Raw genomic sequence first — 15,086 nt, forward strand, 5'->3', positions numbered from 1 at the left:
AACTTGGAAGGAGCGAAGCCAAGGTCGGCTGAATCCTGACCTTTCCCACTGAGCGTGTTGTGGATGAGTCTCCCTACTGGTGTGTATGACACACACTCTACCCGAGTCCTGGGCAGTGCAGTCAGAAGCACAGTATGTGAAAGTTGGGTCTTACTGGCTGTCCACTCTGCTGGATGTCATGCCTCTTATTACACAGGGAAGCAAAGGGAAGAGCAGATAGGGAAAGGGCTCCCCCGAGGTCAGGTAGTGGAGTGGCAGAGGCAAGATGGGAGCCTGCTATGTCATCCACCTGTTTTCACAAAGCCCCTTAGCTCCAGCTCAGGCCCACCTGACCAAAGAGCCTTCTCACAGTTCAGTGAATACCTGCAAATAACAAAGAGTCCCACAGACACCGCGCCCACAAGATGGGGATAAGGAAATTGGAGGTGGTCTTCCGGAAACGTAAACATTCCTCAAAACATACAGAACGTGGGTCACCTGGTTGGTTGCTCTGCCTTCCAGTGAGCAAATCCTACTGCTTTTCCTAGGAGTACACGATAGCGTGTCCCCCTTTGTTTGTCCGCACCAGCTGGCTCATAGTAGGTGCTTGCTAACTCTTCGCAGACGTCAACTGCAGACATCACAGACTGCATACTTCATCCCACTAACAAGGAAGTCCCATGGGATATGTGTGGGAGCAGCTGTGTGCATGCACTTATAGTCGTCATGCCATGCGTTAGCAGGGGAGATGTCCAAGCCATCAGAGCACTACAATTGGGGCTGCCAGGCAAGAGGGGGCCAGGGTGGTTTCCTAAAGGCTGGACTCTTCGCTAGACTGTGTGTTACTTGTGGGCAAACACCATGTTGCCTTCTTTCTCAAGTACCGCGCACAATGCCTGGCATGTACCATGTGCCCACTGAATGTCAGTTAAATTGATGAATGGAGTCATTGAAACTCCAACCTAGGCTCTCCCTTTGCTCCCCGGTGCCCAGTATATGCTTATCAGCATGACCCTGCCCCTGTACCCAGACCTGGAGCTCCGGCCCTCCACCCCCACTACCACCTCCAAGAATACCACCTCATATTTTCCGTCCTTGCTAGATCTCACCTCAGTCTCAACTTGGCACTTTGAAATGGTGTTCGTGCAAAAATAGCCACAAGCAGTCAATGCACACTTGGCTGGAATCCCTTGTCGGGGTGCAGAAAAGCAGCGGCAATGAGTTCTGCCTCTGATCAGAATCAAGAAAACCCTTCTTTGCTTCTTCCTGAATGTCTTCTCATTTTGGACCAGCTCAGCCTCAGGAAGTTTTTTCCCCCACCAGTACCAGGTCCTTGGAGAGTATTAGCAGAGAGACTCCTGTAGGAGACAGACCAGACTGGCCAGAAGCACCAGTCAGACGTGGCTGCCTCCTTTGTCGTCACATGTGAGAGAGGAAGAAGCTTTGTCTTGGCTGCCCCAACCATCCACTTCTTCTTCAAAACAAATGCTGTGTGAGACGCTCTGGGCAGCAAAGGACAGAAGATTTAACACTGCAATGGCTCAAACGATAAGGATGCTTATTATTTCCCTGCCCACGAGGCAGGACAGCTTCAGAGGCTAATTCATGGACATAGAGACATGGGTCCAGCTCAGCTATTCTGCAGCTTCCCCCACAGTCCCAAGATCTATTGTAGGCTGAGCCTACTGTCTGCTTCACCTGCTGTCAACAGTCTTCAGAGACAGGAAAAGGGACTGGCCCCGTCTTGTGTCCCTCCATCAACGTTCCCCATGTGTCATTGGCCACAGTCGGCACAGCCCACCCATGCGTAAACAATCCCAAGGCAAGGCAAGGGTACCTCAATGGCCTCGGCCAACAGACATTCACCCTCTGGGGCTGCAGAGCCCGTAAGAGGAGGGCAACCCAAATCAGGGTTTTGGTAGCAGGGTCGAAAGGAAGAAATATCTCCATGGGAGGCAGCCAACAGTGTCTGCAAGAGAGAAGGGTGGCCCCACTGACCTCTCTAAGGAAGGAATGAGTAAAATTATCCCAATTTGATGCCGAGGGAAATCCAACCATTCTAAGAATCCTGTTTACTCAGAGCTGCAATCTGGTTGAAGAGATAAAACCCTTCCAAATGCAGTTACTCAGAATGGCTCTACCATCGTTACCCGTGGGGGCTGAAACAGGAGCAAGTCCTCACCGAAATCTTCCAGTCCATAAAATATTAAAGTAGGCTCACCAGTGCAAAGAAAACAAAATCTTCTCACGCTGCCAAGTCACGTGGTTTGATGCCGTGTACATCCTGATTCCAGATAAATGCCAAGACTGAAATGGCGATATTTGGCCTGAGTTTCATTTCAGTCTCTGTTACAATACTTATTTTCATGGATAAGAAATACAATTCATAACTTCACTGGAGATCCTGCTAAGGATTTTTGTAAAGGTTCTTTTGGGAAAACTTAAAATCTTCTAATTCCTTGTGAAAAAAAAGAAAAGTACTTTTACAAAAAGAAATAAGTCAGGAAACTGTTTGGTCCTAAAGACACGGCTATAAATGTTCCTGTCTAGGATTTCTACTCAGCATCAAATTTGGTGGTCAAGTTGCTGTTTCACGGATCACTCATTAAAGTTCGGGTTGCCCATCTCTCTTTGATTCATGCCCTCTGGGATCTCGGGCAGGGCCACGGGTGCTGAAAGCCAATACCATCTTGGTATTCTCAGAAGGGCCAAAAGGGAGCCAAGGCTGGAAGCCTCTTCTGAGCTCTCTCCCTTCTCCCTCGCCAGGAAGTCCTTCCCATGGAGTGTCTCCTCTTTCTACAGGAGACCGCCCCCCACGCCCAGATACTGACCCCTCCACCCACCATAGATGCAAAGCAACACTCAGATTCCTCTGTGATGAACAGCCAACTCTGTCCGCATTAGGAAATCTCTTCTTTCTCTGACTCTCTTTGTCTCCAGAGAGGGCTGGGGTATGTTCCGGCTCCAGCCACAGAAGTAAATTTCTTCTGGAAGAGTCTGGAAAAGAAGTGAGTCATGGAACTGAAACTGGAGGCCAAATGAGTCCGGGGCTCGTGCTGCCTGCGCCGCTCAGCCAACAGACTGACACAGGAGCTGGGCCATAGAATAAGCGTTTATTATCAGAGCACTGGCGGTCTGAGAAGGCAGCGGCTGAACACCTCCAAACACTGCCTTCACAGTCTCAGATTGTCTTGGGGTATTAAGGGAAATTCTGGGCATTCCTCCATTCGCTATGGGATAGCTTCGGGGTCTGCATGGCGCCTTCCCTGTGGCCACATGGTTCTCTGGTGGAGTCAGGAACCAGGAACAATGATGGGAGAAGCCTGGAAAGAAGGCGAGAGCACCGAGATTGTGATCGATAAGCCTAAGGGGACCGATCATAAGTTTCAGGGTAATTTTCTAAAACAGGGTGGGACAGGGGACATTGGAGCTCAAGCCACAGGGGTTGATCTATTGTTAAGCTATAGGTAGGTCAAGGGAAGATGAGCCCAGGACATGGAGAGACCTCCATGGGGGTGCCGACTGGGCCCTGCTTCAGAACTAGAGTTAAGTCATACAGAGCCTCCCTCCCCTGAGAAAACAGGCAGGAGTTTTCAAGGGCAGACGGGTTAACAAAAGCACGGTCACCTCTGCTCTGCCTTGTCCAGCACATGGAGGCTTCTACCTGTCAGCAGGAACTGGCTGCACGTGGAGGGAGGAGATAAGTAAACTTCCAGGAGGACCCAATTTCTGTTGTCCCTGCCAGACAGGCTTACATGTCCTCAGGCCGTGTCCTTCTCCTGTGGCCCGGGTAGCAGCTGTGCAGAGGAGAAGTGGAAATACCGGTCCACGGTTAGGACCTGGGATTAGGAGGAGAGAAGAGAGTGAGTATCATCATACAGGGTTTAAAACTTAAGCAGACGACTGACCAGGGTTTAAATTCCTGCCCCACCACTTACCGACCACGAGGCTTGAGTGCATTGATATCTCTCAGCCACCATCCACTTATCTTAAAATGGGGACAATCGTAGCTACCTGGCCAAACTGTAGGGTGGAGGGCAACACGGTAAGATAGTGAAGCTAGAATATGGGACGCAGACAGAGGTGGGCTGCAGCAGCAACAGTGTGGGTGGTTGCTGATAAGATAAATGACCAAGTGGACGGATGCAGCCTCGTGAGAGCCAAGACACGGGGCTTAGCACTGCGTTTCTACAAGGTAGAGAGGAAAAAGTAGAGATGGGGCGGGGAAGCTGGGGGCAGGTCCCAGGGCCCCTCTGAGGTGGAGGAATGTTGGGTGGAGGCAGCAGTAGACCAGACCTGAAGAAAGAGGGGGAGGTTGTGAGGAAACAAACCCCGGCACTGGACTTCCCCTCCCTGTTTGGCTGAACTCAGTTCGTTGATGAAAGTGAGTAATGCTTGTCCCACTAAAAGCTGTCAGGTGACTTCATCTCAGAAGCAATCTTCCCCAGGCGTTATTACATTTGGAATCACAACCACCAAACCAGCAACGACACACCCAGGGCAGCAGCCAAGGCACAGAGCAGCTGCTTCAGGAGGAGAGCATGTTATTGGGAAAAGTCGACTGAACAAGAGGAACCCCTCTGAGTTAGGTCAACAACCAGGTTGAGAGTCATAAAACCCTTCCAGCAAGGGAGACCTTCCAGAAGGACACCTGCTGGCCAGCCCAGCACTGTGGTGTGGTTGGTGCTTTGCAGACTGAAGAGCCGGACTTAACCAGGAGGTTTCACTCTTATCTTAGGGAGAAGAGTGCTAGAAACGTCAAGAGAAAGGTGATGGGTATTTTCCCACTGTTAACAAAACATTCACGCAGGTCCCAGTGTGTGTAAAAGTGGGCAGCCCTCGGTACAGAGATGGTTATTCGAGAAAAGGTTATACTGAAATCGTTTATTAGGGGGAACTATTCCAACTGACATCTCACTAGAAGTCTGTATAAAAACCTTTCGTCGACGAGTTAAGGATTTCATATTTATAAAAAGAAAGACAAAGGAGAAACAGGAGGAGTAGAATCCACAATTAGAAGAAAACGGAAGTGTGCATTTAACTCACCCTGGGGGAGACTGGCTGTGTTAAAATATGGCCACAGGTCTGCTCTATCTCCCCTGAAGCCCCCTTGAGTCCGAGCGGGCTTGAGGCTGCTTTGTCTGACGGAGCAGTTGATGTCCAAGGCTACGTCACAAAAGACCTGACAGGTGCATTGTTTGCTGGAACATTCACTTTTGGGGCCCCAAGCTGCCATGTAAGAATTCTAACCACCCAAAGCCACCATGCTGGACAAGCCACATGGAAGCATTCAGGGGACAATCCCTGCTGAGCCCAGCGTTCCAGGCATCCTCACAAGGCTCCAGATGTGTGAGTGACGCCATCTTGGATTCTCCTTAGATTCTGTCAGTCAGCCAGCTGATTGACACTGAATGACATCTGTCAATACCCGGTGGAAAAGAAAAGTCACTAGCTGAGCCTGCCCAGTTCCCTGACCTACAAAAATTATAAGATATAATATAATTGTTGTTTTACTCCATTAAGCGTTGAGGTCATTTGTTAATGTTGCACTAGATTAATGGAACGGGGACCTTTGAAGCACAAAGACTTGGTAGGAATCAAAATAAAAGAATAGCAGATTTGAAATTGTAGACCCCTCTATGTCAATTGTCATCATATGCAAATTAAAAGGCAACGATGAATTAGAAAATATCCTTGTAACACATCTAACAGACAAACCATTAAGAAGAAGATTACAATAGGGAAAAAATGCACAAACAACAAAAGGCAATTATGAAGAAAAAATTAAAAATGCCAAAAAGAGATGTTGAACACTATTAGTAATAAAATAAAAGCAGATTAGATGACAATCAGATACGCATTTTCCCTTCAAATTTGCAAAGAGTTTTCAAATGACAACACCGATTGCCTCCAGGAATGTAAATCGGCAGTTTTTCTGGAGAATAAGTTGTTGATACACATCAAAAGTCTTAAGTGCTCTTTGCTCAAGTATTCTGGCTTCTAGGGATTAATAGAACAGATGTGTGGTCAAGCAGTGTCATCACAACACTATTTATAATGGGGAGAAGTTATAAACAGTAAAACATTCGACAATAGGAGACTTCTGGCTACATTCCAACTAATTAAATACAATGAAGTTATCAAAATCGTAGTTCCCAAATTATTCAATGACCAGGGAATACATTTATCATAGAATTAAAGTGGAGGGAAAAAAGTAGTAAAAAAAAAAAAAAAAAAAGGTAGTTAAAAGTGTGCAAAAAGAATAGCCACAATTTTGTTTACATAGATGAACGAGTGTGGATACATATCAAAGTACCAACTGTGGTCTCTAGATAAAGGGTTTAGGGAAATGTTACTTCTTTCTTTCTCCTTGTCTGGGTTTTTCTAATTTTCCAACACAAAACCATATTCATTTTTTAATCCGAAAAACTCTTCTTTTAAGTAAGTAATTTTTTAAAAATTCCAAAGCAGTACCTCTAGCGAAGTTGAACATGGGGACTTTTAAGTACCAAGAGGTCATCTCAGGAACCAGGGGCTATTCCTCCAGAGGCCCTGCTGTGGTCTGTTTCAGAAGGGCCTGACTTCTAGGCCAGGCCCCATGGCTCCCCGAGCTCCAAGGTTATGTCTCTATCGTCCCTCACAAACTCTGTAGCTTAAAACAATACAAATTTATCTTCTTAGACTTCTGGAGGTCAAAAGTCCAAAATGGGTTTCACTGGGCTAAAACCCACATATGCCATGGGTACTTTATGGAGGCCCCAGGGAAGAATCTCTTCTCTTGCCTTTTCTAGCTTCTTGAGGCTGCCCTCATTTCTTGGTGTGTGGATCCCTTCTATTTTCCAAGCCAGCAATGTCTGGTCAAGTCTTTCTCACATTGCATCACTCTGACACCTACAACCCCGCCTCTGTCACTTACAAGGACCTTTGTGGTTATAGCGAGCCCGCTGGGAGAACCCGGGAGAATCTCCCCAGTCAAGATCCTGAAGAACATCTTGACAAGTAGTGTCCTTTTTACCATGTAAAATAGTATATTCGCAAGTTCTGGGGATTTGGATATAGAAATCTGGGGTGGGGGGGGGGCATTGTTTTGCCTGCAGCAGTCTGCTCTCAAAGATTCATGCCTGTCCCACATGCAAAATACAGTCACCCATTCTAAGCTCCTCAAAAGTCTCAGTCGATTGTAAAATAAACTCCACATCCCCGTTCTCTTCAACTCAAAATCCCAAATCTCATCACCTAAGTCATTTAAATAGGTATGGGGAAGACTCTAGTTATGACCTACCCAGCCTGGGGCAGAATTCCTCTCTGACTGTGGACCTGTAAAACTAGAAAACAGGTCATCTGCTCTCAAAATGATGGGGCAGGCATAGGATAGCAGCCACAGACATTCCCGTTCAAAAGGGATGTTGGGAGGAGGACAGGAGCCCTCGGTCCCAAGCAATTTTGGAATATAGCCGGGCAGACTTTACTAGATTTCAAGGTCTGTGTGACTCCAGGCTCCACCGTTCAGGTTAACCTTTCTTTCTCCTATAGGTAGAATAGTTTTTTTGTTTGTTTTTTTTTTAAAGATTTTATTGGGGAAGGGGAACAGGACTTTATTGGGGAACAGTGTGTACTTCCGGGTCTTTTCCAAGTCAAGTTGTTGTCCTTTCAGTCTTAGTTGTGGAGGGTACAGCTCAGCTCCAGGTCCAGTTGCCGTTTTCTAGTTGCAGGGGCGCAGCCCACCATCCCTTGCTGGAGTCGAACTGGCAACCTTGTGGTTGAGAGGACACGATCCAACCAGCTGAGCCATCCGGGAGGCAGCTCAGCTCAAGGTGTCATGGTCAATCTTAGTTGCAGGGGGCGGAGCCCACCATCCCTTGGGGGACTCGAGGAGTTGAACCGGCAACCTTGTGGTTGAGAGCCCACTGGCCCATGTGGGAATTGAACCGGCAGCCTTCGGAGTTAGGAGCATGGAGCTCCAATCGCCTGAGCCACTGGGCCGGCCCCCATTCATCATATTAATAGGCTAAAAAGCAAAGTCATATGATCCTATCAATTGATGCAAAAGAAAAGTATTTTGTGAAGTTCAACACTTATCTATGATAAAAACTCTCAGAAACAGACTAATAGAGAAGAACTTCCTCAACTTGATAAAACTATAACGAACGTTATACCTGATGGTATAAAGCGTGAATGCTTCTCCTCTAAGGTAAGGTTAAGGCAGGATTTTCACTTTCACCACACTTATTCACTGTCATATTCATCATTCCAGCCAGGGCAATATGGCAAGAAAATAAAATAAAAGGCACTTAGGTCAGAAAGGAAGAACTAAAACTATTCCTTTTAGCAGATGATATGATTGCCACAGAAATTCCCAAAAACAAAAAAAAACAATGAAACAAAAAACACAAATGTCATGCAGGGTGTCAGGCGGGGTCTCAGCTCCCGCTCCCCACATAAGAACGCAGTACATGGTGAGGCCAAAAAGGAACACCCACGGAGACATAGCTAGGGGAGTCATACCACTATATTCTTGCTGGCGGCTGGGTTTGGAGACACAGGAAGCAGGAGCCACACTATCCGCAACCTGCTGTCTGCTTCTCTGCCAACCAATCTCACATGCTAACTGCAATCCGCTTTTGCTAGCTCAGCCACCGTCTTCTGGCTAGCCCCCATTTTCTGCTAGCATAGCCACAGCAGTTATATTAGTGGCCAGTGGCTCACTGGTTACAGCTGACGGCCAACTAGACACAGCTGATGGCCATGCAATCACAGTTGATGGCCATTTACTACCTGAGCCAGCACCTTTCCACGTGAGTCCGAGAGCCTGGAAACTGCACTCCTGGCGCTCTGTCCCCACAACAAGATTGCTAGAATTCATGAGTTCAGAAGGTCTCAGGATTCAAGGAAAACATACCTAAATCAATTGTATTCCTATACACTAGCAACGAACATGTGGACACCAAAATTAAAAAGACAGTATCATTTACATTTGCTCACAAAAGGTGAAATACTTAAGTATAAATTGAGCACAACATGAGTAGGACTGAAAACTACTTTATGCTGATGAAAAATACTGAAGAGCTAAATAAATGGAACTGACAAAGGGCTAAACACATAGATTAGAAGGACATCATAGAGAATCCAGAAAGAGACCCACGGACATATGCCCAATATATTGTTGATAAAGGTGCAAAAACAATCCGTTGGAGAAATGATAACCTTTTCAACAAATGGTGCTGGAGTAATTGGGCAAAAATTAGCTCAACATGGATCCCAGACTTAAATGTAAAACTATAAAGCTATTAAAAATCATAGAAAATCTTTAGGATCTAAGACTTGGCAAAGAGTTCTTAAATTTGATAACAAAAGTATGACCCATAAAAGGAAAACTTGATAAATTGACCTCATCGAATTTTTTAAAATTGCTTTGTTATAGACCCTTTTAAGAGAATGAAAAGACAGGCTACAGAGTGGGAGAAAATATTTACAGATCATATCTGATCAAAACTAGTATCTAGAATAAAAAAACTCCAGTTAGAAAATGGATAAAAGACATAAACAGATGTTTCACCAATGAGGATACAGAAATGACAAGCACAGGCAAAGGGTCGACATCATTAGCCACTAGGGAAATTCAATTTAAAACCACAAGGAGACATCGCTATAAACCTGTCGGAATGACTAAAGCAAGAAGTGACATGTTGCATGTTGGTGAGGATGTGGAGAAACTGGGTTCTGGGTCACACATACGAGGTCTGCCAGTTAAGTTTGTGAACTTGTTGCAACGTTGTTGCTAACCTTTTTTGACATCAGAGGAATTATTCATTATGAATTTGTACCAACTGGACAAACACTTAACCAAGTTTACTATTTGGAAGTGCTGAAAAGGCTGCGTGACAAAGTTAGACGACCTGAACTTTTCGCCAACAATTCATGGCTCTTGCATCACGACAATGCACCAGTTCACACGGCACTGTCTGCGAGGGAGCTTTTAGCCACTCAACAAATAACTGTATTGGAACACCCTCCCTACTCACCTGATCTGGCCCCCAATGAGTTCTTTACCTGAAGATAAAGGAAATATTGAAAGGAAGACATTTTGATGACATTCAAGACATCAAGAGTAATACAACGACAACTTTAATGGCCATTCCAGAAAGAGTTCCAAAATTGCTAGGTGCTGGCATTGGTGCATGGCTTCTCAAAGGAAGTACTTCGAAGGTGACAGTAGTGATATTCAGCAATGAGGTACATAGCACTTTTTCTAGGATGAGTTCGTGACCTTAATTGTCCGACTTCGTACATTGCTAGTGGAAATGTCAAATCCTGAAGCCACTCGTTTGGCAGTTCCTTAAAAAAACTAAACACGCAACTGCCCTCTGACCCAGCAATTGCACTCTGGGCATTTAGCCCAGAAAAATGAAGACTTATGTTCACACAAAAAAAAACTGTACAAAAGTGTTTCAAGTAGTTGTACTCATAAAAACCCCAAACTAGAAACAACCCAGAGAATGAATTGCCAAACCGTGGCTCATCGACTAGGACTCACCAGGAAAAAGGAACCAACTATAGATACATGCGACAGTCCGGATAAATCTCCAGAGAATCATGCTGAATGAATAAAGCCAATCCCAAACTACTGTATGATTCCATTTATAAAACATTCTAGAAAAGTCAAACTTATGGAAATAGAGAACACGTCAGTGGTTGCCAGGGGTTAAGAAGGTGGTGGGGGGAGGGGGTACGAGGGAAGCAGATATGGCTACAAAAGGGCAACACTGCACCTTGTGGTGCTGGAATGTTCTGTGTCCTGACTGTATCAGTGTTGATCCTGGTTACCATGTTGCAAGGTGTGACCAGGGAGGGGAGCTGGCTAAGGGAGACAAGGGACCTCCCTGTATCATTTCTTAGAATTGCATGGGATCTACAATTTTTTCACAATAAAATGTTTAACAAATTTTTTAACGTAATTTCACGTAAAAGTCTCAATATTCATCTTTGGAAAAAATCACAAGATCTGACCCACTTCCACATATGGCTGAAATGGACTGGATCCAGTGGAGCGGCAGTTGCCACCCAACCTTGGACGTGCACTTGCCGAGTCATCCCAGGCTCTGGATTTGCTGCTCTTCGTTATCCAGCTTACCCTGCTAATTGTCATACATCCAGTGAGAATACCCTGCCTGGCCCTGGCAGGCACTTGACTCTCCCACTTTTGTTGACTCAGATTGCTGGCACCAGCAGAGCAGGGAGGTGGTACAGCTCAGTCATGCTGAGCCGTTAGCTCACGGCAGCATATCTTCATACCTCACGTCTGAAAAATGTGTGCCTGAGATGTGATAGCCTACGGTGGAAACCGTGAAAGACAGGCAGACCTGCCTTAAAATCGTGGTTTTCCCATTTGACCTTGAGCAAATGACCTGAATTTTCCGTTTCACTTGTACGCTGGGAACCAGAATACATGACTCCATCTAATTAAAACACCTACTACCACCACAGCATAGGGGCTCATTGGTACAGTTTCCTCTTAACGACAGGATGCTTCTCTTTTTCTTATTGCTTTCTGGTTCCTCCTCAGTAGCCAGCAGCTGAGGCCAGAAGGAGGTTTAGACATATATTTGCCATTAACTGGGAGCTTGTGTGCCACTTGACTCAGCATCTTTCCAGCACTATCTCACCATCCTGACAATAATTCTGCAAAACAGGCACTTAATTGTTCTACGCCCACTCTTGCAACGGAAGAGTTTGGGGCACAGAGCTGTTTGGTTGTTGAAGCTTCAGCCAATAAATCTGACTGTAGGAACTGTGCCTTTAACTCGTTTTTCCACGGCCTCTGTTTCAGGCTTGGAAGCATGTGGTAGGTTTTCTTTCCAGACACTCCCCAGGGAGTAGGACGCACCTTTAGCTTGTGTATTACAACGATAAGGCTGAGCGTGGTACATTCCTGGTCGGCCTCGGTTTATGGTCCTTGGGGAGACTTCCAGAACCCCATCTCTGTCTCACCTTCCTCCCCTGACACACGAAATCTCCTGGGACGGCCATGTGACTCAGGCACCTGCAGGCTGCCCTGTGTTTGAAGGTTTTCAGTTGCCACAAGCCAAGCGCAGAGTGTTACAATCGAGGGTGTTTTCCTATAGCAACTCCACTGACATCTATTTCACAATCCAGTCGTCTTTCATTGGCACTCACTTATGTTGGCAAAGAGAAGGGGACAAAAAACACACAAAACAGGCTGAGTGAAATAGCAGCTCTCTCCTGAGGACTGGGCAGCTCTGCCCTGAGCTGCCCAGGACCAGTCGCTCACCGGAGAGGTGGATACTCAGGAACTACAGGACAGCGCCTGGCCCGTGATGGTGTCCAGGAGCTTCCCAGGATGTGAAACCAGAGAAATGTCCCAGGCTTATTTCTCAGTGGTAGGGACTCCCCAGTAAGACAAAGCTGAACCGACTCTAGGCTCCCCCACTTCTTAGCTGTGTCAAGGTTCTCAACCTCTCTGGCTAAGCCTCTTTTCTCATTTTGAAAAACAGAGATAATAATCGTAGCAATGCCTTACCTTACAGGGTCCTTGAAGGAAATAAATGAGGTGATATAGGAAATGTGCTTTTATCACTGTGCCTCACGGGCAGAGAACGCTCATCAATATTAGTAGCTGTTATATTAGTGGTGGGATTTGTGATGGGCCAGAAAACAATAATAGCCCCTGGTATTATTCTAAGTGGTGAGATTTGTAAAATGCCTGGGGGAAAAGTGGTGGGAGTGGGGGAGCTGGGGTGGGTTAGCCATTATGAGCCAAAAAAGCCAGAGGGAAAAAAAAGGATCCAACTTCAAAGACTGCTTGGAGGAGGGGGGAGTTCCCTTCCCCCCAAAATTGTATTTTTCAGAGTCTCTGCATTTGATATTTCAAAATTAAACCACGTTTTCCTACTAGGTTGTAATTCCAGAAATGTTCTCGGTTCAATTTTGATAAATGGAACTGCTTTCATTAAATCATATCCTGCCTCCGCCTCTTTCTAGCTGTGTGACTTTGCGGAACATTAGTTACCTCTGTAAATATCAGTTTTCTCACCTATCAAATCAAGTTCTAGAGTCACCTGAGCTCCTGGACATGGAGGTGCTCTGTAAAAGTGTGTCCCCCGGAAGAAACATGGAGTTTTAATGGTTCCAGGGCCACTCGTAGCTTGAGTCCTCACATCCGACATGGTAAAGTGAAGTATAGTTTCCATTAGAAAATAATCACTTAATTGTCCTACTAAGTCTGAATTTTGTATAACATTATTTTAAAGGAAGGCAAAACATTGGAGAAAATTGTGCTAATATGGTACAAGCATTTAATGTGAAGGAAACTATTTGAAAAACTTGATTAATATCTTAGGAAGGTAATAAAAATTGCCCCGTGTCATGGAAAGGCAGGACAACCATTGGAGAACAGAAAGCATTTTCTGAAAGGTCAGCACAGAATCAGTCTCTTTGATTCCAGTCTCTCCTGTTTCCCAGAAGACTTGGAAAATGTTACCCAATTCTTCCCACTGACACTGGTTTTCGTCTTATTGTTCTGCTCAAAATTCCCAGGGGGCCTAACGATCGACATGAGAAGCTCCAGCTCGGTAGCCCCGCTTAACCGTCTCACTTTATAAGGTGGTGCGACTCTCCTCTGGTCTGGCCCCTGCCTCTGCCCATAATCTCCTCCTCCTCCGCCTCCTCCTTCCTCCTGGACGGTGCACGCTCATCTCCTACACCAAACATTTGCTCATGCCGTACCCTCACCTCATGTTGGTCCTCTACTCTTTTGTTTGTTTGAATCCTACCTACTCCTGTTTCTCTTCTTCTTATTGCCCGTCTGTATCTTCTTGGTTTTCTGTGATACCGTTTCTTGAAATCCTATGTGTTGCTGCGGCTCAGCGTCCACGCTTTCTTCCCCAGAAGTCCTGGCTGCCTTTGATGACTCCTTCTGTGATTACTATCTGATTACCGACTTGAGCTCTTAGCTTTCCTGTGGGTGGATCTGTCCCCAGGCAGACTGTTCTGACGTAGGGCTGTAGGGCCGGGGCCGGGCCCTCGTGCATTCTGTTTGGTTTGTCCCTGTGACTTTCCAAAAAGGCTTTAGGACAGCTTACAAGATCACACACACACACACACACACACACACACACACACAGCCAAATGTAAATAGTAATAGGCAGAAGAGGTGGCCAGTGAAGATAAATGGGCAGTGTAGGCTTTGATTTTTTCTAGGTTCTCTCAATCCCAGGTACTTGGGGTCCTCATGTCACCTTTGACCAAAACCCTAGCAATAAAAGAGCAGGAAAAAAAACAAACACAAGTAAAAAGAAAACACATTATAACAGAAAATATCCCAGATACTGAATCCTTCCTTCATTCATTTATTCCATCATTCAATAAAAAATTGTAAGCATCTATTATGTATCGTGTACTGGTTATATAACTATCTCTATAAACTGAATAGCCCTCTTCATCTGTTTAGCCCCATGTGTTAGATAAAAAAAAAGGGGGGGTAATCTCGTGTGCCTTCCCTATTAAATATAAAATGAATTTGAAAGAAAGCATTATTTACATAGATAATTCAACACTGAAAGCCAGACTGGTCCATGCTTTTGAAGTCTAAAGCTAATTTACAAATTAAACACTGATCCTAAAAAGATTTCCAGTGTTGTCTGACTTTATATTTCACGAGTGCTAGGTTTTCATGGAAATTTCCATTTATAAGAAGAATTAAATAAGTCTAATGACCAATGAACATATAAAAAATTAGTCAGTCTCGCTGGTAATCAAATAATCAAAAACGTGATACGATTTTTGAAGATAATGTAAAGCCAACAGTGAAATCCCACTGCATACGCAGTAGAATGTCTAAAATGTAAAAGACTTAAAATACCACATATTGGAAAGTATTTAGAATAAGCAGGACTCCAATAGGCATGTAAATTGGTAAATCATTTTGGAAAACAGGTTAGCAGCTTCATAAGAAGTTAAAATGGATATCTACTGTACGACCTAGCAATTCCACTCCTAATTATGTATCCAAGAAAGAGGAAAATATTTTGTCCACAGAAAGCTCTGTATAAGGATGTTCATGGCAGCTTTACTCATAAAGGCCAAAACGG

The sequence above is a fragment of the Rhinolophus sinicus genome, chromosome 11 (assembly GCF_057876585.1).
Source record: "Rhinolophus sinicus isolate RSI-liver-muscle chromosome 11, RSI-T2T, whole genome shotgun sequence".
Taxonomy (NCBI): Eukaryota; Metazoa; Chordata; class Mammalia; order Chiroptera; family Rhinolophidae; genus Rhinolophus; species Rhinolophus sinicus.